Source organism: Tamandua tetradactyla, chromosome 6, assembly GCF_023851605.1.
Source record: "Tamandua tetradactyla isolate mTamTet1 chromosome 6, mTamTet1.pri, whole genome shotgun sequence".
NCBI lineage: Eukaryota > Metazoa > Chordata > Mammalia > Pilosa > Myrmecophagidae > Tamandua > Tamandua tetradactyla.
This window is the reverse complement of record NC_135332.1, coordinates 32,575,373-32,597,440: the sequence shown is the minus strand read 5'-3', so window position 1 is coordinate 32,597,440 and position 22,068 is coordinate 32,575,373. Positions and strand designations below refer to the sequence as shown.

The following is a 22,068-nucleotide window of genomic DNA, read 5'->3' as shown; positions in this document are numbered from 1 at the left end:
CTTTTAGAGCTGACACATTAAGTCTGGAGCGGTGATTATTATTTCTGGATTTTGAGAGGCTGTTTTTTTATATATAACCTGATATTTAGAGATAAGAATGAAGCCAAACAGGTTGGGGTTTAAGTAATTCAGAACATATGGGTAAGGAAGACAGTGTCTGTATTTTAGAACCACACATTCTTTGGGACCAATGAAAGAAAGGTTTATTTGATCTAGAACTGAAATTTTCTATAGTGCATAATCTAATTCAACCTATCTGTATAGCTCATTTGAACTACTGAAACAGAGAGCACAGAATGAGAAAGAGGTCCTTTAATTCTGTATAGATTATTGCAATGCCTGGAAACATCTTTGAGTATATTAACCAGATAATCAAAAAGTATTAGCAAAGTCCCCTGAGGGAGGGGAGAAAGACTATGAAACTATTAAACCTTACCATCAGGGAATCCCCTGATATTGTGTCAAACTTTAGGGACACCCAAATCAGTAGGGTATGCCCTCAATCATGGTGCTTACTCTTGTGAAACTTATGTAGGTAGCGGAGAAGCTTAGACTACCTATAGGCATGCCTACTTCTGGAGGACCTCTTTTGTTGCTCAAATGTGGCCTCAGTCTAAGCCCAACTCTGCAAGTAAAATCATTGCACGCCCCGCTGTGTGTGACATGACATCCAGGGGTGAAAGTCTCTCTGGTGACATGGGAGAGGACTCCCAGGGTGAATCCAGACCTGGCACTGTGGGATCAACAATTCCATCCTGACTAAATGGGGGAAAAGAAGTATAATTAATAAAGTATCAGTGGCAGAGAGAGTTCAAATAGAGTTGAGAGGCTACTCTGGGGGTTGCTCCTATGCAAGCTTCAGGTAGACCTTGCTACCTATCATAACATGCCAACCCCCAACCAGGACCATTCCAGCCAATCCTAAAGAACACTTAGGGCAATTTATAAGATTCCACAAGGGTTTCAGGCACTAGAGTAACTTTCCAGAAACCTACAACCTCCAGATGGGTGCCTGGTCCAGATAAGTCTTGAAACCTAGCCTAGCTTCTTCAGAACATCAGATAGTTTCATCTTCCTACCCCACATTAGTGACAGACCCTTCCAATATCAAAAATTTAGAATTGCCATAGCCCAAACCACCCCAATGAGAGGTATGGAAAGATCAAAGTTGATGGTGGGGTTATATATAGAAGATAGGACTTAAAAAATGAATATGAATGCTGAATCATTAAACTGATATCTCTTTTAGCCTCTAGTATTTTAGAGCAACTAGAAGTAAAAACCTAAAACTGTGAAATTGTAAACCATGTCAAAGTTTGAAATATGTTCTACAACTATTTGTGGTGCTGTTCTTGGAAATTTATAGCTTTTTTGTACATATGTTATTGTTCATAAAAAAAAGAAGGAAAAAAAGTTGATTGTGATGATAAAAAAATATTTAAGCCCTCTAGCCTCCTATATTCTGGAGCAGCTAGAAGGAAAAATATGGGAGGATCATATGGTAGCCCATGACAAACTCTGGGATCTGTCCTGTAACCACTTTTTGAAGACTGCTTTGAAAACTATTGCTTTGTTATTTCTTTGCTTTGTATTTATGTAATACTATACAATTCTAAAAATTAAAAAAAATAAGTTTAGCAGAAAATTCTTCAGTATTAATAGTTCTTTTAGTGCAAACAACAGAAACCAATTTTTCTAAATTAAGTAAAAGTGGACATCGTAGAAGGAGCTCAGGGTTCTCAGAATAAACTGGAAGACTGGAGACCAGGCCTGGACACTAGTAGGGCATAGACAGCTACTGGAAGCAAGAAGTACAGAAATGGTCAGAACAAGATGCCCCAGTGGAGCGAACAACACCAGACATTTTCAGGCTTTTCCTATTTGCCCAAGATTCAAATCTCCAGGAAAGGACCATCTGATTGGCCTGGCTTGGGTCACATCAACACCGCTTATTTGTAGAAGGTCAGGCCCCACCAGACTAAAGTCATTGAAAAAGAGGTAACTGCCCAAAAGGCTATCAGGGTGCTGTTTGGGACAGGAAATGGATGCTGATGGTCAAAAAGCACACTATCCACTACCATGGTGCTTTTCAAACTTTTTCACATTGTGGCACACAAGAAAAGGGCATTCTCTGGTGAGGGGTGATCCAAGCTGTCTTGGGAGGGAGAGAGCTAAATAAAAATTGTAATTGTTAGACTTTGAAGGGAATTTAGAATTACCTACTAATCCCAACCCACATTCACCCCGCCCCTCCCCACTCCATCTTTCTGTACAGAAAAGAAAGCAAAGTACAGAATGGGAAATATCACTAGTGGCTAGTGGAATGGCCAGGACTTAAACAAAAGAATCCCCAGTGTCTCCACTGCCTCATTCACTAACATGCTAAAAGATCTCTCACCACCTAAAAGCATTGCCACCCATTCTTGTAACCGAGAAATCAGGATTTAAGGGATGATTTTGATTACTGAGTTGTTATATAAATATTCCTTTTTGCTTTCTGGAATATTGGAGTAGAGAGAGGGAAATACCTGAAATCTCTGAATTGTAATCCAGCTGCCTTGATCTCTGATAGTGATTGTACAGCCTTTATCTTCTGCCCCTGTAATTGTAAAAACCCTATGACTAACCTTCATTATATGCAGTTATCCAGTTATTCAAGTTTAGAATCTTGTAACTGCTAAAGACAGCCCCCAATATTCATTAATGAAGGGTCTTGGGTCAGCCCAGAACTCACGCACCCCAAATTTAAAGTTATCTGCTCTCCTACTACACGCCTAGTAATAAACTCTTTCTCTCTTTGAAACCCCGGTGTCTCAGGAATCAGTTAGTGAGCTCACTGGACAGGAGTCCATAATCTTTGTCCAAAACATTCTGAACCCCAGGTTCCAGACCTCCACCCCAATCCTAGAGGTCATTCTGGGGTCTGGAAAGTCAGGATGATCATCCTACTTCTGGACTTTGTAGTGCCTACCTTTGCTGAAGAGCCAGTCAGTGAAGTCTACAGGAGAACCTTGGCCAGTCGTGAGACACTTACACATATATTGGCTGAAAGGGAAGGGGAGTTGCTGCTTGCTCCTTTCCCTTCTCCATACCCACCCCAAGTTCATATGGTCCTTCCCTGCTGAATCCTCCCACCCTTTTCTCTTTCAGGGATCCTTAATCTGGGAAAGTCTGGGGGAGCCTTCAATGAAATGCCCCCCAAGCACCACCTTCAGATAAGGATGGGCCCATTAGGATTTGCAAATACATTCTTGGTCTTTGGGATTGTGAGGTCTTTGTTGTTGCCCTAATTTAGACTCTACATCAGGGTAGAGGCAGAAGGAAGGGATGACGATGGGGAATATGTGTCCCCAGACACCAAAAAGGCAGTCTATGCAAAGACCCTAGAATTTACAAATCCTAGAACGGCCATGCAGCTTACAAGGAGAGTGGGCACAGCCATGTATAACATTACTCCATGTACTCTTCATATTCTAAGTCAAGATGATGGAAATAAAAATATTAACTACCCCCAACTCAAACTTCTGGATGGGTAGGAAAATTCATTGCCCCACCTGTTTTTTAAATAATCTTCTGAGGGGTTGCTACCTCTACCAGAAAAAAAAATAGTTCAGATGAGATTTCCACAGAGAAGACAGAAAATAATAAACAGTTCTTCCTCCTTTATAAATTTGGTAAAACGAGCATTCTCCTAAATTAAAATGGGGAACTCTTCAAGACTTTCAAGATCATGAAAATAAGGAAAGATGGAGAAGCTGTGGCAGATGGGAGGAGGCTAAGACACATGACAACTAAATGCAGCATGGAATTCTGGATGGGCTCCTGAAACAGAAAAAGAACAGCAGTGGAAAAGCTACCGAAATCTGAAGTCTGTGGTTTAGTTAATAGTATTGTACCAATGTCAATTTCTTAATTTGGACGAATGTACCACCCTTATGTAAGATGTTCATATTAAAGGAAGCTAGATGACAAGTATTTGGGAACCCCTATACAATCTTTGCAACTTTTCTGAAAATCCAAATTTATTCAAGATAAAAAGCACACCAAAAAAAAGGGGTGTCTCAGGTAAAGCAAAAGATACACCACCCCTTGGTATAAAGCCCAGCATGTCCAAAAGGGAGCCTCAGGTTACATACTGGAAAAGCACATCTGACTCAGTTTTGCTCAGGCTCTGAGTGTTCAGAAACAATGTGGTAGAAACCCTAAAGGAAGGAAGCAAAGAGAGGCAGCTCAAAGATCCCAGTGTTAACAAGCAACACCAGCAAAAAAAAAAAAAAAAAAGAAGAGCTCAATTAGCCATCTCTTCCCTGCCACAGGGTTTCCCTCATTCTTGTAAAAAAATAGAAAGCAAATAAACATCCAAGCTGACCCAGCTTGGGTGCTAAGCTACCAGAAAGAAAAGAAATACTGTGCTTTTAAATAAAAGGAAACCTTAAAATTTTAAAGTAGCATTAAAAAGAGAGCCAAGGGGTTAGGCAAACAAAGAGAGAGGAGGGGAGGAAAATAAACACAAAGTCTTCTCTGGTCACTCGGAGTAGAAATCAATCTGACTGTGCAAACAAACTCACTGGAAACCAAGGACAACCTTGCCAAGCTGAGCTTCCCATTGGGACCCACTGGGCTATAAATCATGAATCTGGGAAATCACAAAGCTCTATACTTGCCCCAGCGCCTCCACCTACAATCTGCAACCATCATTTGGCTGAACTCACTCACAACACTTTCAGCTGAGAAACAAAGGCAGCAAAGTCTCGGGGGAGGGGAAGGCGCCTTCACATGCAGGACACATCCCTGAGTATGCAGACTTTCACTCTCTGTTTTTCTCCATTTTCAGAGTCAGTGCTGTGTCCCCTACATCCCACTGCCTGGGAGGGAGAGGTTTACTATTCATAACATGCTGGAGGAGGGGATACAAGAAACTATGTTTTTTAAATGGTTTCTGTGCTTAAGCAGTGAAACAAAGATACCAGAAATGTCCCTATATAACTCAATTTAATAAATATTTATCAGTAACTAAATCTAAGTGGTTAAAATGTGACTTAGAGCTGCAATGCAAGTGTTAAAGGATTTTTGAAATATGAGAGGTACATTCTATGAAAAAAGTTAATAACATAAAACAAAAATTCCAAATTATTTCAACCAAACTATAGGGAGTGACATGGTCATTATTTAATTTTTGGAAAAATGTAAGTTTAAATATGTATATTAAATGCTTGAGTGTAAACACTATTAGAATATAAAGGCACATTAGAACTTCCAATTTTGGGGAGAGGAAAAAAGAAAACAGTCATTTCAGCAAAAATAAGAAAAGGGAAAATGAGGAAACAAAGAGAAAATGTAATAAATATGAAGTATAAAATTGAATGGCAGGAATGAGACCAAACATCATGAATGCCAAACAAATTTAAGAGGATTGAGTTCCACTATGAAAAGACAAAGATCCTCAGAATTGGTTGGAAAACAAATATCCAATTACATACTATTTTTAAGAGATGAACCTAAAACAAAATGACATAGGGATGTTGAAAATAAATGGATAAGCAAACAGATACCAGACAAAAGCAAACAAGAAGCTGCAGGTTTGAAATATTAATGGCTAAGGATAGAAACGTAAATAGTTTAAAGAAAGATACTTTAAGTGATAAAAGTACACTCCGTGAAGAAGTTATAATAGGCATGAAAATTTATGCACTGAACAATATAGCAGCAAGATATGCATGGCCAAAGCTTTTAGAAATGCAAGGAGAATTAAATAAACTGAAAGTATAGTGAGAGAATCCAAAACACCTCTCTTCAAATTTCTTAGATGAAACAGACAAAAAGAAATAAGTATATGAGACTTATCTCATTCATTAGGATTGCCTTCCTGGAACATATACTTCTCGGAGGATTCCTAGGTCAGAATAATCATGAAACTCAGAGGGACCAGCCTCTCCAGGATTATCAATTAATAACATCTCCCTATCCTTTAGTGTGGACACCTCTTCTAAACATGAAAAAGTCAGAACAGGCATTGCCCAAAGATCCCTATAAATTGGGAGAAAAATTAAAAGAGGGGTATAATAAAGAAAATGGGATTTAACAAATGAGTACGACTGCTGAATCACTATATTATATTCCTTCTAGTCTCCAGTGTACAGTCTCCAGTGTATGGAAGTAGCTAGAAGGAAAAATCTGAGATGATGGAATGGTAGCCCATAACAAACCCTGGGGTCTGCTTTGTAACTACTTGTTGAACTGTGCTTTGAAAATTATTGCTTTTTTCTTGCATTGCTTTATATATATGTTAGAGTATACAATAAAAAAGTTTTAAAAAAGAAATAAATTTAAAATTTTGACAATATAATTATCAATCTTGATTTAATAGAAAAATAGAAAGAGAATTATAAACACAAATGAGAAAATATACTCTCCTTTATGCCCAAAAAAGATTGAAAAATAGCAATCATGTATTTGGCCACAAATGTGTGTGTAGATATATTTTTTTTTTCCAAAAGTTAAATATTTTACAGGCCTCATTTATTGACTACCATGCCATAAAACCAGAAGCTAACAATTAAGAGATAAGCAAACAAAATAATTTAACCATTGGATAAACCCAGAAACAATTCTTTAAGTAACTTTAGAATTAAAGAAATTACTAAAATGAAAATGACAAAATTATTTAAAGCTAGTAAAAATTAGAATACTTTACTTACATGGGATATGACTAAAACCCATATTCAGAGGAAAGTTCATAGCCTGAAATTATTTAATTATTATATAAGGAAGATTCAAAATGAATTAAGCACAAATAATCAGCAAGCAGATGAAAAAATTGCTCAATATCATGAGTTTTCAGAGAAATTAAAACTATGATGAAATACAACTGCATATATATTAAAATTAATAAAAAGAAAAATTGACAATACCTAATATTGAAGAGGATTTTGTGTAATCAGAGCTGTCAGACATTGCTAGTAAAAGCATAAATTAGCATAACAACTTTGGAAAACTCTTTAACAGTTTCATAAAAAACATAGATGTTTCATAAATATAGATCCACCCAGAATTCCAAATTATAGAAATTTACCCAAAAGAAAAGATTTTTGCATATGTCCAGCAAAAGTGTTAAATAATATTTATAGTAGCATCATTCATAATAGTTCAAAACTAGAAAAAGCCTAGAAGTCCACCAACAGAAGAATAAATAAACAAACCGCAGTAGATTCATACAATTTGGAATACTAATTAGCAGTGTGAAGAAATGAACTACTGGTACATGTAACATAGATGAATCTCAAAATTATTATGTGGAGTGGCAAAAGGACATATGATTCCATTTATATGAAATTCAAGAATATGTAAGTCTAAACTATGATAATAGAATTTAGATCAGTGATTATTTCGAGTGTGTGAGTTACTAACTAGGAAGAGAGGAGAGAACTTAAGAGAGTGATGTTCTCCGGGAGGCTGTGTTTGCTCTGAATCAGCATCCAATATGGTGTGGTGCTGCTTCTCCCTTAGCCAGGATTCACAGGTCCAGGAACCAAGGGGTGGAAATAGGAGTGACACCACTCACTATCATCCCTAGTAATCCACCAGGAAAATTTTTGCTACCTGTCCCTGAAACCTTAAGTTCTACTGGTCTACAGGCCTTAGTTCCAAAAGGAGGAGTGCTCCTACCAGGAGACACAACAATGATTCCGCTGAACTAGAAGTCAAGACTCTACCTGGCCACTTTGGGCTTCTCATACGACTGAATCAACAGGCTCAAAAGGGGATTACTGTTCTCTCTGGGGTGACTGATCCCGACTATTGAGGGGAAATAGGACTGCAACTATACAATGGAGGTAAAGAAGTGTTTTCCTGGAAGCAGGAGATCCCCTAGGGTATATCTTAGTACTACCATGCCCTGTGATTAAAGTCAATGGAAAACTGCAGCAACCCAATCCAGGCAGGACTACCAATGGCCCAGAAACTTCAGGAATAGAGGTTTGGGTCATTCCACCTGGCAAAGAACCACGGTCAGCCGAAGTGCTTGCTGAGGGAAAAGGGAACATGGAATAGGCAGTAAAAGAAAGTAGTAATAAATATGAACTATGACCACATGACCAGTTACAGAAATGAGGACTGTGATTGTATGAATATTTCCTCCCTGTTTTGGTATAAGTATGTTTGCATTTGTACATAAGCAAATATCTTGTTTCCTCTTACCATATTGATATAAGTTGTATTGTTCATGTCAAAGAATTTAAGTCATAGGATATGAAGTTTATGAGTGAACGTTTACCCAAGGATTTGCACCCTATTCTGGAGAGATGTAGTGTGTTTCTGGTTGTATGCAGGAAGGTTGAGTATTATTAGGCGAAACATATTTTGTGCTCGATTCAGAAATTAAGCGTGTTTCATGGTGATGTGTATAACTGCCAAGTTGACAAGGGGTGGACTGTGATGATTAGGTTCTGTTGTTAACTTGGCTGAGTGACTACCCCCAGTTGCCTGGTCAGGTGAGCACTGGCCTGACCATTGCTGCAAGGATATTTCGTGGCTGGTTGATAAACTGGAAGGTGGTATATTAAATCATCAGTCGGTTGATTGTGTCCCAACTATGCTATTTACAAGAGACTCATTTTAAATAAAGACACACGTAAGCGAGAAGTAAAAGGATGGCAAAAGATATACCAGGCAATCACTTATCCTCAAACAAAAAGCAGAAGTGACTATATAAATATCAGATAAAGTAGACTTCAAGAAAAGGAGTATTATCAGAAATAAAGAGAGACATTTAAAAACGAAAAAAGGGTCAATTCATTTAGAAGAGACAACAATCCTAAATATGTGTGCATCTCATAACAAAACATCAAAATATGTGAACAAAAATTTATAGAGATAAAGAGAGAAAGAAACAAAGCTAAAGTTATAGTTGGAGTTTTTTTTATATGGGCAGGCACTGGGAAACAAACGTGGGTCTCCGGCATAGCAGGCAAGAATTCTGCCAGTGAGCCACCATTGCTGCGCCCTGTTGGATATTTTAAGTACTCTGAGAAATGCCCACACAATTGTGCATGGCTTCTTAAATTAACAAGTGGTAAAGTCAACATTCTTGGGAGTCGTGTCTGCTTAAATTCTTTCATGACCTCATGAAGACTATCTCCTTAGGTCACACAGACCCACAGACAACCCTCAAGGATTCATTAGTTGCAAGGACATAACCATCTAAGACTATTCTACTTACCTCATCTCTGTGATCAGATGTAATTCAAAGATCTTTTCAGATGACAGAGCATTTAATTTAAGAGCATGAGTTATAGGTCAAATTACTTGGTTTGACTCTTGGTTCTACCGCTTAATAGCTGTGTGGTCCAGGGCATGTTATTTAACCTCTCTGAGCTTGTCAAAGAAAGATCTCATCTGTAAAAGGGGATAATAACAGCATCACTTCAGAGGGTTGTTACAGTGTTTAATTAAGTATAAGAGAAGTTTCTAATGATGCCTAGCACACAGCTCCATGCTCAATACTTTTATGTCAGCAAAGAAAGGAGCCAGTGGCTGCCTGTAGCAGAGGCCAGGTGACTTGGTAAGATCAAGCCCCCATGTCCTATTACAAGGTCTCACATTTTAATGCTGCACAATGTATAGCAGATGAGGCCACTTATCAAGTAGTGAGGTCCCTCTGCCATTACTAAGGAATACATCTTCTATCATTTTCTATGAACAATAAAAGAAAATTCCTTAAAGAGAGTAATACTACCAGGCCATTTGAGCCAGAAAACAGAATGTGAAACATAAACACACTGCTGCCATTTCCTCCATTCTCCTTTCACAAAAAAGAGAGAGAGAGAGAGAGACCCAGCTTCAGGGCCAGCCAAGGGCAGAGGATCAGTGTTGAGAGGTACTGATCCTCTGGGCCCATCTGTTCCAAAGCACCATCCTGCCCCAGGATCCTATCAGCCAGCCTGAAACTCTGCCTGCAGATACCCACTCATCCAGAGCAGCACCAAGCAGCGGAGACTAGGGTGGAGTCAACCCAGCTCTGAATCCCAGCACTGCCACTTGGTTGCTGTCAATTGGTGGGCAAGACTCACCACACCCAAGCACTACCACCATCTGTACAGCAGAGGTGATCACATTCACCTCTGAGGGTCGGAAGATTACAAACAAGATTATACCTAAAGCCATATCCAGGACACAGCAGCCATGCAGCACATTCAGTTCTCAGGCTTAGTCAAGTCCTTTCTAAGTCACAAGCACCTCCTTTGGAAATGTAATTACCTGCATTGTTTAAATTTTGTTTACAATGAGATAGGTATCTCATTGAAGAAACAATAAAGATATTTCTTCATAGAAGAAACAATAAAGATATTTCCTCTACAGAAGCAAAAAAGCAACAACACTATGGAAATAACCTAAACATTCATTAGCTAACACCTTAACAAGGCAGATTGGTGGGCCTGCAACGGAACATGTCAGCAATAATAATAACATTACAGTTGTATTACATGTTTCCATTCACAGGGCACTTTCACAGATATGATTTGGGTTCCTTTTTACAAAAAGCAGCACAGTGCCTTCCCCATAGATGCTGCTCTCCTCTGCCTGACTGCAGGCCTCTGTCATCTTATCATAGAGGCTGTCCATGACCTCACTGATAGACACATGCCTCTTTCCATCATGCCATCCCCCATCCTGCTCTGTTCCTTCAGAGCCCTGACCACTGACTGATGCTAAATACATCTAGACTAGATCCAGATCTATTTATCTCTATCTGTATCTATAGATATAGCTACAGATAAATAGCCTATGCAAGCTCTTTGAGGTAGAGAATTGTGTTTATCACATTTGCTGTTGCATTGCCAGAGGCACACAGTAGTTGTTGTAGTTTCCTAACTGTTAAAAACAAATACCATACAATGGGTTGGCTTAAACAGCAGGAATTTATTGGCTCACAATTTTGAGGCTAGGACAAGTTCAAAATTAAGGTGTCAGGATAACAAGGCAGCATAGTAAGTTGTGGAATTTAATTTGTCCTCCACAGCAGCTAGCAAATAGCCAGGAGTTGTATGGATCAACTCTTCGGGGGAACTACAGTGACCAGGCATACAGTGTCCACCAGTCTGGAATGGGTGGAATGACTGAGATCTTATGCAGAACTGTAAGTCTCCCAGGCCGCGGAGGCTGGTACCCCTCCCCCATGGGCACAGCAGGCTGATTCCCCAGGGAGAAAGAAATAGACCATGCGGCAAAGAACGAAGCTCAACCAAGCTCCAATTGCAGAATTAATTGACAAATTCAGACTGCTGAAAATAGGCCCTGAGCACAGATAAAATTGTCATAAGCACTAAAGGGACCCAGAGTTCTCACCTGGACAGAGAGGGGGTGGGGCTGATGGAAAACAACAAAAACAACAGAGCACTTTTGAGCTGGACAACACAAAATACTGGAAAAGGTCTGGGTTCCAAGAAAAGGGGGCACTAGAGCCAAGGGACACATAGAGCCATATAATAACTCCAGCTCTGGATTGGCAAACCTAGGGAGCTAGGGCCCTAGCTCTGAAAAGGCTTTTTTCCTCTTTTTTTTTTTTTTAACTTCTTAATAGCTTGTTAGATAAAACTGCCATCACTCTCAGGCTTTAGCACTGCCCAAGACAAGGGTAGTATCAAAGCATGCCAAAAAGACAAAGTAACTAGCCCTATGAATGGGGAGGATAATTTCCTAAGGGGTATACCTTCCCCAAGAAAAGAGAGGTGGGGCCCAACTGAAGTGGCTGCTTTCTTCAGGGAATTCAGGCCCCAGGGGCTGGAAAACAGAAGCAACCCAAGACCACCACCTACCTTAGCCTCTGTCTCAACCACACCACTGGCAGGGAGAGGCTGCTGAGAATTAAAGGCACCTCATCACTTTACACTGGTGGGAAGTTGCAGGCTGACAAGTGCCACAGGCTGGGCAGAATAGGAAAAACACAAAGATTAGAGGCTTCATAGGAAAGTCGGACAACCTGCTGGATCTCACACTCAGGGAAATTTGCTACTGGTTACACCCTCCTGCTGAGACATGGGCCTGTCTGGTGTGGAAAAATTTGACTGGAGTTGATCATAACTGAGACAACCTTCTGCAAAAGCAGGTTCCATGTAGGCAGGTCAAGAACCAGAAAACAAGAGCTGAAAAATTCTGATCAGTTCAAAAGAAGCCATGTTAGTAGCTAGAATAAGTTGAACTGAATGCCAAAGAAGAGACAGAGAATGAAACCAACCAACAAAAACCCAAAATGACCTCCAGAATAAACTAATTAAAGAAATCGAATGCCTAGATGCCAGCAAAAAAATAATGAGTCATACTAGGAAAATCAAATATACAGCCCCAAAGAACAAGCCAACATTTCAAATGAAATAAGGAGTTTAAACGACTTATTAAGGGTTCAAACAGACATGCAATTTCACATCAAAAATCAAATTGATGAGTTGAGGGAAGAGATGGCAAAAGAGTTGAAGGATATAAAGAAGTCATTGGGCAAACATATAGAAGAATGTGAAAATTTGAAAAAACAAATCACAGAACTTATGGAAATAAAAGACACAATATGAGAGATGGAAACATGGAGCCCTAAAACAGCAAATTTGGAGAGACAGAAGAAAGGATTAGTGAATTAGAGGACAAGACATCTGATTTCCTACACACAAAAGAAAAGATAAGGAGAAAAATGGAAAAATATGAGCAGGGACTCAGGGAATTGAATGACAACATGAAGTGCATGAATATACATGTTATGGGTGTCCCACAAGGAAAAGAGAAAGGAAAAGGAGGAGAAAGACTAATGGATGAAATAATCACTGAAAATTTCCCATCTCTTATAAAAGATATAAATTACATATCCAAGAAGCTCAGCATACCTCAAACAGAATAGATCCAAACAGACCTACTCCAATATACTTACTAATCAGATTGTCAAATATCAAAGACAAAGAAAACTCTGAAAGCAGCAAGAGAAGAGCAATCTATCACATAAAAGGGAAGCTCAATAAGACTATGTACAGATTTCTCAGCAGAAACCACGGAGACAAGAAGGCAGTGGCATGATACATTTAAGATTCTGAAAGAGAAAAACTGCCAACCAAGAATTCTATACCCAGAAAAACTGTCCTTCAAAACCAAGGGGGAGTTAGCTTTACATATTCTCAGACAAATACTCATTGGGAGAGTTTGTGACTAAGACACTGGCTGTACAAGAAATTCTAAAGGGAACACTATAGGCAGTTAGGAAAAGACAGGAGAGAGAGGTCTGGAGAAGAGTGTAGAAATGCATACTATCAATAAAGGTTAAAAGAGAAAAAAAAAGATATGAAATACAAAATCCAAAAGACAAAATGGTAGGGGAAAGTACTGCCTTTACAGTAATAGCATTAAATGTTAATGAATTAAACTCCCCAATCAAAAGACATAGACTAGCAGAATGGATTAAAGAACAGGACCCATCTATATGCTGTCTACAAGAGACTCACTTTAGGTCCAATGACAAAAACAGATTGAAAGTGAAAGGTTGGGAAAAAATGGCACATTCCACCATCCCCTGGACCCTAAAAAGGACATGTTTTTCCCATATACAAAATACATTCATTCCATCACAACATCACAAAAGCTTTAAAGCTTTTCAATAACAATGCAAATACAATACAAAGTCAGAAATAGTACAAAATCTTAAAGTTAGCTACAGGCATGATTTGTCCTAAGGCAAAATTCTCCTCTGGCTTTTTACCAAGTAACAAGTTACTTGCTGCCAACATACAAAGGAGAGACACTCACAGGATGAATATACCCATTTCCATAGGGAGAAAGGGGCACAAGTGTCACTGGACCCAAGCACTTTTGAAGACCTGCAGGAAAAACTCCATCAGATTTCAAAGTCTGAGAGGCATTTATCTTCAGGGCTTTAGAAAGCAGCAGTCCCAGCCTTTCCAAGGACCTACAAAGTGGCCTGCCTCTCTCCAAATGCAACCTTAGGGAACACTGGAAGACCACTTTTTCTCAGCTCCACCTTCTCCAAACATCAGGGCTGCATCCGGGCTCTCTGCCATCTCCGGGGCACACACTCAAGCTCTCCATGTGGTGGCAGCCAGGCTCTCCTCAGTTCCCAAGGAATGTGCTGCACCCTCTCCAAAGCCTGAGGCAGCACAACTCTTCCACCACAACAAAGTGCAAGGCCCATCCTCTGCCTTTGGGGCAATCTCTCTCTCTCTAAGTTCTTGGGTGGGTCCACTCTCCTGGCCCAAGATTTCTTGACCTTGACTACTTAGCTTCCATAGTTCTGCCTTTGAAGTTATTTTACTTTCACATTGTTCCTTTCCTGAGCCCCCCAGTCCATACCAGCAGTGACTCCATTTATACAGGTCCCACAGCACTCTTGTTGGCTTTCTATGTAGTAAGCAAGGGTCGTGCTCATCAGACAGAAGTAGTTTCCACAAATCCTTCCTGGATAACTCCACCCCTCATCCTGGCTCTCTTTGAAATGGCCGAATAGTTACACATTTGACTATATCCTCAGGTGGGTGCTATTCTCTGGGGTTTCCCTTCCTGGAAGCCCAGAATTTTCCAGATCATCAATTTCTGGTTTCTTTGCACCCAAAAGTTCAGTTCTCAGCTTGTCTATTTCCTGTCACATTTTGCTAAAAGCTGTAAGGAGAAACCAGGCTACACTCTCAAAGTTTAATTTGGAAATCTCTTCTGTTAAATATCCAAGTTCATGGCTTTTAAAATCTGCCTTCCAGCCAAAGTCACTAGTCAATTTTGCCAGATTATCTGCCATTTTAAAACAAGGATCACCTTCCTTCCAGTTTGCAATAACAATGCCTCATTTCTGTCTAGAACCTGGTTAGAGGTATCTTTTGAGTCCGCTGACTCCCAGCTTCCATCTGCTCCCTGTGGCTTCTCTTCTGTGTCCAATTTCCTTTCCTTATAAGGCCTTTAGCCAAATAGGGTTGAGGCCCACCCTCAGTCAATCTGGGCACATCTTAACTAATAACATCTACAAAGCTCCTATATACACATGAGGGTTTGGGACCGGATCCTGCCTTTTGTGGGGGACATGATTCAATCCCCAACAGTGGTGCTCAGCAAAATTTTGCTGAATGCATCCATGACTGTTGTAGGCAGCCTCTAAGCTGGCCCTTAATCATCGCTTTCCCCAGAATTCATGCTCTGATATAATTTCCTGTCTTTGGGTCTGGGCTAGACTGAGTGACTCAGTCCCAAGAATAGAACATACCAGAAGTGATGGGAAGTCACTTCCAAGATTGAGTTACAAAAGACTGCCTTGGGAGGGCTTGCTGGCTCTCTCTCAGATCACCAGCTGCCATGTCATGTGGACACTCACATATGGATAGCCCAATATGGTGAGACATCGAGGCCAGGTGGGTGAGCTTCAAAGTGGATTCTCCAATGCCAGTTGAGCCTGGAGATGATTGGAGTTTTGGCCAACAGCTTAATTCCAACTTTCCTAAGTGACCCTAAGCCAGAAGTACCCAGCAAAGCTGTGCCCAGATTCCTAAGCAACAGAAACTGTGAGGTAATAAAAGTTTGTTGTTTTAAACTACTAAGTTTTAAAGTAAATTATAATGCAGCAATAGGGAACCAACACAATGAGTGAACAATTCTCTGAGTTAGGTAGAGGCAGTCTTATCATTATCCCCAGTTTACCAGTGAGGAAGGTAAGCCTTGAAGAGGTGGAGTGACTTGCCTAAGGTCAAACAGCCTGGCAGGGGCCTCTCGAGGTTGAGTAGAGGAATCCAAAGATAAGCTTGGCCTCCACACAAGTTTTGCCTTGGGCTACCCGGCCAGTCCTGTTCATCTGGGGGCACCAGGATACAAAAAACGTTCCTGAAATACCCCAGAGTGTCACTTTAATGGCCTCCTTAGAGTCCTTGCTGCCAAACAGAGTTAAAAGAGCACTGGCATTTTAACAAGGCCCACCCTGGTAACTTTTCCACAGACAGCAATGAGGCCCTGAGACACAGTGTAAGGGATCTGCTTCCATCATACCAAACTATTGGTGAGCTACTGAGAGCCACGTTAGAAAGGGCCTCTAATGTGTGGGATCTCATCAGAGATTATAATAGAGAAGACTTAGAGAACACCTGTTGTATTCCAGACAGCATTCTAAGCATTTTCATTATATTCATTTAATTCACTGAGGTAATTCTGTTACTAGCCCCATTTTACAGATGAGGAAACTGAGGCACAAAGGAGTTGAACAATTTACTCAAGTTCACACAGTTAGCAAATGATAGAACCAAGATTGAAAGCCAGACATTTAGGCTCCAGAAATAATGTCTCAACATATTTCCTCTAGGTTTTCAGATTATTTAATATCCTCAATATAATAGTAACTTACGGCAAGTCTTGTTATCTCCTTGCTTGTCTCACTTTAAAATATCTAAGTGAGGGGCGGGCCGCGGTGGCTCAGCGGGCAAAGTGCTTGCCTGCTATGCCGGAGGACCTCGGTTCGATTCCCGGCCCCAGCCCATGTAACAAAAACGGAGAAACAGAATACAATAAAACAAGAAAATGTTTAAAAGATGTTTCCCTTTCTTCCTTCTATCCTTCCTTCCTTCTCTCTGTCTTTCCTTTAAAAAAAAAAAAAAAAAAAAATATTTAAGTGAAAAGTGATCACAATGCAGGAGGACATCTTGTCCTGTGCCCATGGGACACCTTTCAGAGGCTCCCACTGCCTTAGGGTGGCTCATGAGGCCTCCGTGCTCCAACTTTTGCCTCCTTCCCAGGTCTGAGCCTGCTGCTACTTTCTCCACCTTCAGCCACACACAGCAGCATAACCCTCTTTGCTGTGATGCCAAGTTCCCATACACCCCCACCCCCCACCTTGGCACAGGCTGTGCCAGGGAAACCACACTCACTCATCTCTCTTCCTGGTTAAGCACTACTCAGCCTTCACCACTTCTGGGAAATTTTGTTGTCACTTGAAACCAGTCGTCTCTTACTCCTGCCCCACCACATCTGGAAATCCCCCTGGCCTGGCCTGGCATTTTTGTTCTATCCTCCCTCTCTCTCTCTCTCTCTCTCTCTCTCTCTCTCTCTCTCTCCCATTACACTATGATTTCGGCAAGGGCAGAAACAGTTTGTCTTTAATTTCACAGCACGGTGCACAGCACCTGGAACCTATTAAGTACTTGGTTTGTTGAGAGAATAGAAGCCCTCCAAAGAACTAGGAACTTTTGGTTTTTCATTCCAACTGTCTCCAGGAGACGGTCCTGGAGCACAGAGCCATAGACACATTACACTGGAAGGGACTCGGGAGAGATGCTGGTCTAGTCCAATGCCCTCAATAACCAGATGAAAAAAAACGAATTCAGAAGGCAGTCCTGGGAACACAGCAGGTTCAAGTGTTTGGGCTCAGACTCTGAAAGGCATCAGTATCAGTATATGTCACTGCGGGGACAAACCACCACAAACTTTGGAGCTTAAAACAACACAACTTCATTAACTTACAATTCCAGAGGTCAGAAGTCTGAAACGGATCTCAGCGGGCTAAAATCAAGGTGCAGCAGGGATGCGCTTCTCCTGGAGGCTGTAGGGGAGAATCCCAGCTTCTAGAGGCTGCCTGCACCCCCCAGTCTGGAATCCCTTGCTTCTTATTCAAAGCCACCAGCTGGCATCTTCAAATCTCTCTCCTTTCTGACCTCTGCTTCCATCATCTCCTGTGCCCACCCAGTCTCCGGCCTCCCACTGTCCTTTGTAAGGCCCCTATTGATTATGTTGGGCTTGCTCAGATAATCTATCTCTATCCTTAATTTAAACTCACCTTTTGCCATAGGTAAAATACTTTTGCCAAGATAATTTATTCACAGATTCTGGTAATTAGGATGGGAACATCTTTGCAGGGTGAGCATTATTCGGTCTACTTCAGCATCCCAATATTCTGATGTAAAAATAGATTCGTGAGCTGACACACCTTCCTTGGGCAGGATGGTAGAAAAATCTTCACCAAAGTTCCAACATATTTTGTTCTCTTTTTTTGGTTTCTAAATGTCTACCTTAGAAGAACTGATAGGAGAAGTAGTTATCAATATATTTATATAAAAAGTAGTATGATGGAATAATAACTAAAGTATATTCCATGCTGTTTGTTTTAAGCTCAAATTTCTAATATTTTGATCCTTCTAATTGATTCCATACAAAGTCAAAAATATCTAATTTGCAAAGAGAAGGAATGGAAGGAAATAGTGTTTAGTGAGTACTGCCCATATGCCAGGAACTTAAATCTCACAATATCCTTCTGAACTTAACCCTATTCTACCCCATTTCGTAGATGAAGAAAGTGACCTGGGGGAGAGGAAGTAATTTATCTAACCCATATAGCCAGTAATGGCAGAATTGGGTTTTAAACCCAAATTTATTTGGCTCCAGAACTCACACTTTTTCCATTAGAATTTGCTGCTTCCCCCTAATGTTCAACTTTCTTTTAGCTGCCTGTTTTATTAATTAAGAAACAGCACGCTGAGATGGATTTGGGGTAAAACTTTCATGAGTAAGCAACTTTGGGGAAACCCTTCTTGAGGCGATATGGATGCAATTTACCAAAACCTGCAGTAAGGTCCAGGAAATAGCTGGTTGCTAAGCAACTGCTCTCCGACAACACACTCCATACCAATTTAATTAGCAGATTTCACCTGAGTTCCAACAGTTGCTAGGTAACTCTCCAATTGGGAACTTTTTCCCTCCCCTCCAAGCCAATTCTGATCCCAAAGGAAAAGGGGAGGGTGCTTTTTAAAAATCTACTGAAGTTATATATATATAGTATATATATATAACTTCTTGTAGTTCACTATATCCACTAAGGGTAAACAAATCAAGAAAATATAATTCAGTGGCACTGACATTGCAAGAAAAACATCCCATGAGCCAGTGAATTGATTCTTTAGGGATAAGAGACTTATGGGAAGAGAAAAGGCCAGAGACCAGGTTGAACTGCCTATGGAAACTGCTTTAGGCAAGAACTCTTATTGAAGGTTCCAAAGGGACTGAGCCTTTGAGTGACCTGAGAGGGAGCAAAGGGGACTGACATTTATGGAGCGGTTTGTCACACGCATCTCATCTAATCTTCACGGAATTCCAGTGAGACGGGTATTGTTACCATCTACATTCTAAAAATGAGAAAGTGCAGTTCAGAAATAGTATGTAATTTGATCATCACTTGCCTAGAAGACTTGGAAGTTAAAAACAGGATGATCATTGATGATTTTACAACTCTATGAGGATAATGTGAGACATGGATTGTTGACTTCGGGCATTATCCATGATGCCCAAAGGATGGAGGTGGCTGAAGGATTCATTAACTGAGAAGTAGAATGGCGAACTGTAGTATATACATACGATCAAATATTGTATGGTAACAGAAAGGAACAAAGTCATAAGGTATATAATGATGTGAATGAATTTGGGGTCATTATGTGATGTAAAATAAACCAGAAATAAAGAGCAAATATTGTGTGGTCTCTTTTGGAAAATACTTATAAGAAAATTGGGGCCTAGATTGTAAGCTTTTATAGCAGTCACATTTAATCCAGAGCCGTAATTGTTATTTCTAGATTTTGAGATGCTGTGGTATATATGTGTAACCTGGTATTTCCCTGGAACTCTGGGTACCTATGTGACACCTAAGACTCAGAGTAGGAGTTCTGCAGGTCTGAAAGTCAGTAGTGCCACATGAAAAAACGAAAAAGAGATCAGGCTTCAATGAGAGATAAGAATTAACCCAATCTAGTTGGGACTATGGTAAATCAGAAAACGGGGTAAGGAGGACATTGTATTTTAGAATTTCACTTAGTATTTGAGACCAAAGAATGAGAGGTTTATTTTGTCCAAAACCTAAATTTTCTGCAGCACATAATGCAACTCAACCTGTCTGTATAGATCATTTAAACAACCCAAATACAAAGAGCCCACAATAGAAATGAGGGCTTGTAATTCTGTTTAGCTTAATGTAATGCCTGGATACATCCCAGAGTATGCTGAGCAAATAATTTAAAAGTACTAGCAAAGTCCCTTGAGAGATGGGAGAAAAAACATGGAACTATTAAGATTTACTACTAGGGAAACTTCAATACTGTCTCAAACATTAAGGACTCCCAAGTCAATAGGCCAAACCCTTGATCTTGAGGCTTGCTCTTGTGAAGCTTATTTCTGCAGTTGAGAAGCTAAGCCTACCTATAGTTATGCTAAAAGTTACTTCCAAAGGACCTGTTTTGTTGCTCAGTTTCGGTCTCTCTCTCTCTCTCTAAGCCCAACTCCGCAAGTAAAATCATTACCCTCCCCCTTACATGGGACATAACAGCCTGGGGTAAAAGTCTACCTGGCAACATAGGATATGACTTCCAGGGATGCCCCTGGACCTGGCACCATGGGATTGACAATGTGCCTTCCTGACAAAAAAGGGGAAAATAAATGGTACAAAATAAGGTATCGATGACTAAGAGAGTTCAAATAGAATCGAGAGGCTATTTTGGAGGCTACTCTTATGCAAGTTTCAGCTAGATATTACTATTTGGTAACCCATGGTTTACCAAACCCCAACCAAAACCATTCCTTGTCAACCCTAAAGAACACCTGGGTCTCTAACTGAGATCCTACAAAATTTCATGTACTATGATTACTTTCCGGAAACCTACAATCTCCAGATGGGTTCCTGGGCCAGATAAGTCCTGAAATCTAGAAGGGCCATCCTCTCCAGAACATCAACCAGTTCCATCCCCCTACCCCATATTATTGACAGCCCTTTCCAACATGAAAAAGTTAGAATGGGCACAACCCAAATACTCCTAAAGATTGGGAGAGGGATCAAAGGAGAAAGAGGAGTTAAACAGAGAAAGAGAGGATTTAACAAATGATTATGATTGCTGAATCATTATATTGAGATTTCTTTTAATTTCCAATGTCTCAGAGCAATTAGAAGAAAAAACCTAAAATTGTGGAACTGCAAACCATAGCAAACTCTGAAATCTGTTCTATAACTGCTTATTACAATGTACTTTGAAATTTATTGGGTTTTTTTGTACATGTATTTCATGACTTTAAAAAATATTGAAACACACACACACGGAACAGGATAGTCACACTAAATTCTATTCATGTTCTTTCCGCTCGTCCCTGCAAGTCTCCTGTCTCCAAGGCGCTATCTCCCCCAGATGACTAGTATTATCAGTCATTCACTATTACCTCAGTATTGAAACTGACTACCAGAAACTAAGATGTAAGCAAATAAAATATGAATTCCCTTCCCCTTTTCATCGTCAGGGACTTCACATTATACTACAGCATCAGTTCTCAAACTTTTTGGTCTCAGAACAACTTTATACTCTTAAAAAATTATTGAGGACCCCAGAGAGTTTTTCTTTATGCAGGTTATATCTATTAATACTCACCAAATTAGACATTAAAACTGAGAAAGTTTAAAAAATTTATTTATTTATTAATCTTAAAATGATAATAAGCCCACCTTATGTTAACATAAATAATCTATATCTACATAAAAAAAACAAAAGAATAGTAAGAAAGGGGCACTGTTTGACATTTTTGCAGACCTCTTTGATATCTTGCTTAATACCAGGGCTGGGTTATCATATTTGCTTCTTCATTTACTCTATAGTATTATCACATGCCAGGCAGGCCTTGGAACATTTCATTCTCCTTCTACACTGCACACAGTGTCAGAGTGAGAGTTTTAAAAGGCATAGATCATCTTAATATCATTATGAAAATAGTTGTGGCCTTGAGGACCCTCTGAAAGCACCTCAGGGTCTCTTAAAGGTCCCAAAACCAGGCTTTGAGAAACACTCCCTAAAGGCAAAATATCTTTAATGCCCAGAATGCATTCAGAGTTTGTCTATGTTTCTTCCATTTTTCCCAGCCAGTTATTTAAGCATATCCCACATCTTTCTTGACTGTAGCATTTTATAGTCCCTTAGAACCTCAGATTACCCCTCTGGTCTGCAGTCTTTGCGATGCTATCTGCCAAAAGAGGATACAGATACTAGCTGGCTGAAGGCTGAAAAGGTTAGAAATATTCTGATATGCATAGCTTGT

At 40.1% G+C, this 22,068-nt stretch overlaps 1 long non-coding RNA gene across 3 annotated transcripts in view; it reads right to left on the bottom strand.

Moving 5' to 3' along the window:
• LOC143685936 (uncharacterized) overlaps positions 1-18,754 on the bottom strand; it is a 28,864-nt gene extending 10,110 nt beyond the window's left edge. The window contains exons 1-6 of one of the 3 annotated variants that reach the window (XR_013176799.1): positions 18,565-18,754; positions 17,789-18,030; positions 17,476-17,554; positions 9,218-9,393; positions 2,972-3,045; positions 2,529-2,599 (exon numbers count right to left, since the gene is read on the bottom strand). This is a non-coding gene — a long non-coding RNA (uncharacterized LOC143685936). Of the gene's footprint in view, positions 1-2,528; positions 2,600-2,971; positions 3,046-9,217; positions 9,394-11,813; positions 11,922-15,346; positions 15,515-17,475; positions 17,555-17,788; positions 18,031-18,564 lie in introns of those variants that run through there. The other 2 variants (XR_013176801.1, XR_013176800.1) reach the window with 2 other exon arrangements.
• Positions 18,755-22,068: the final 3,314 nt, after the last annotated feature.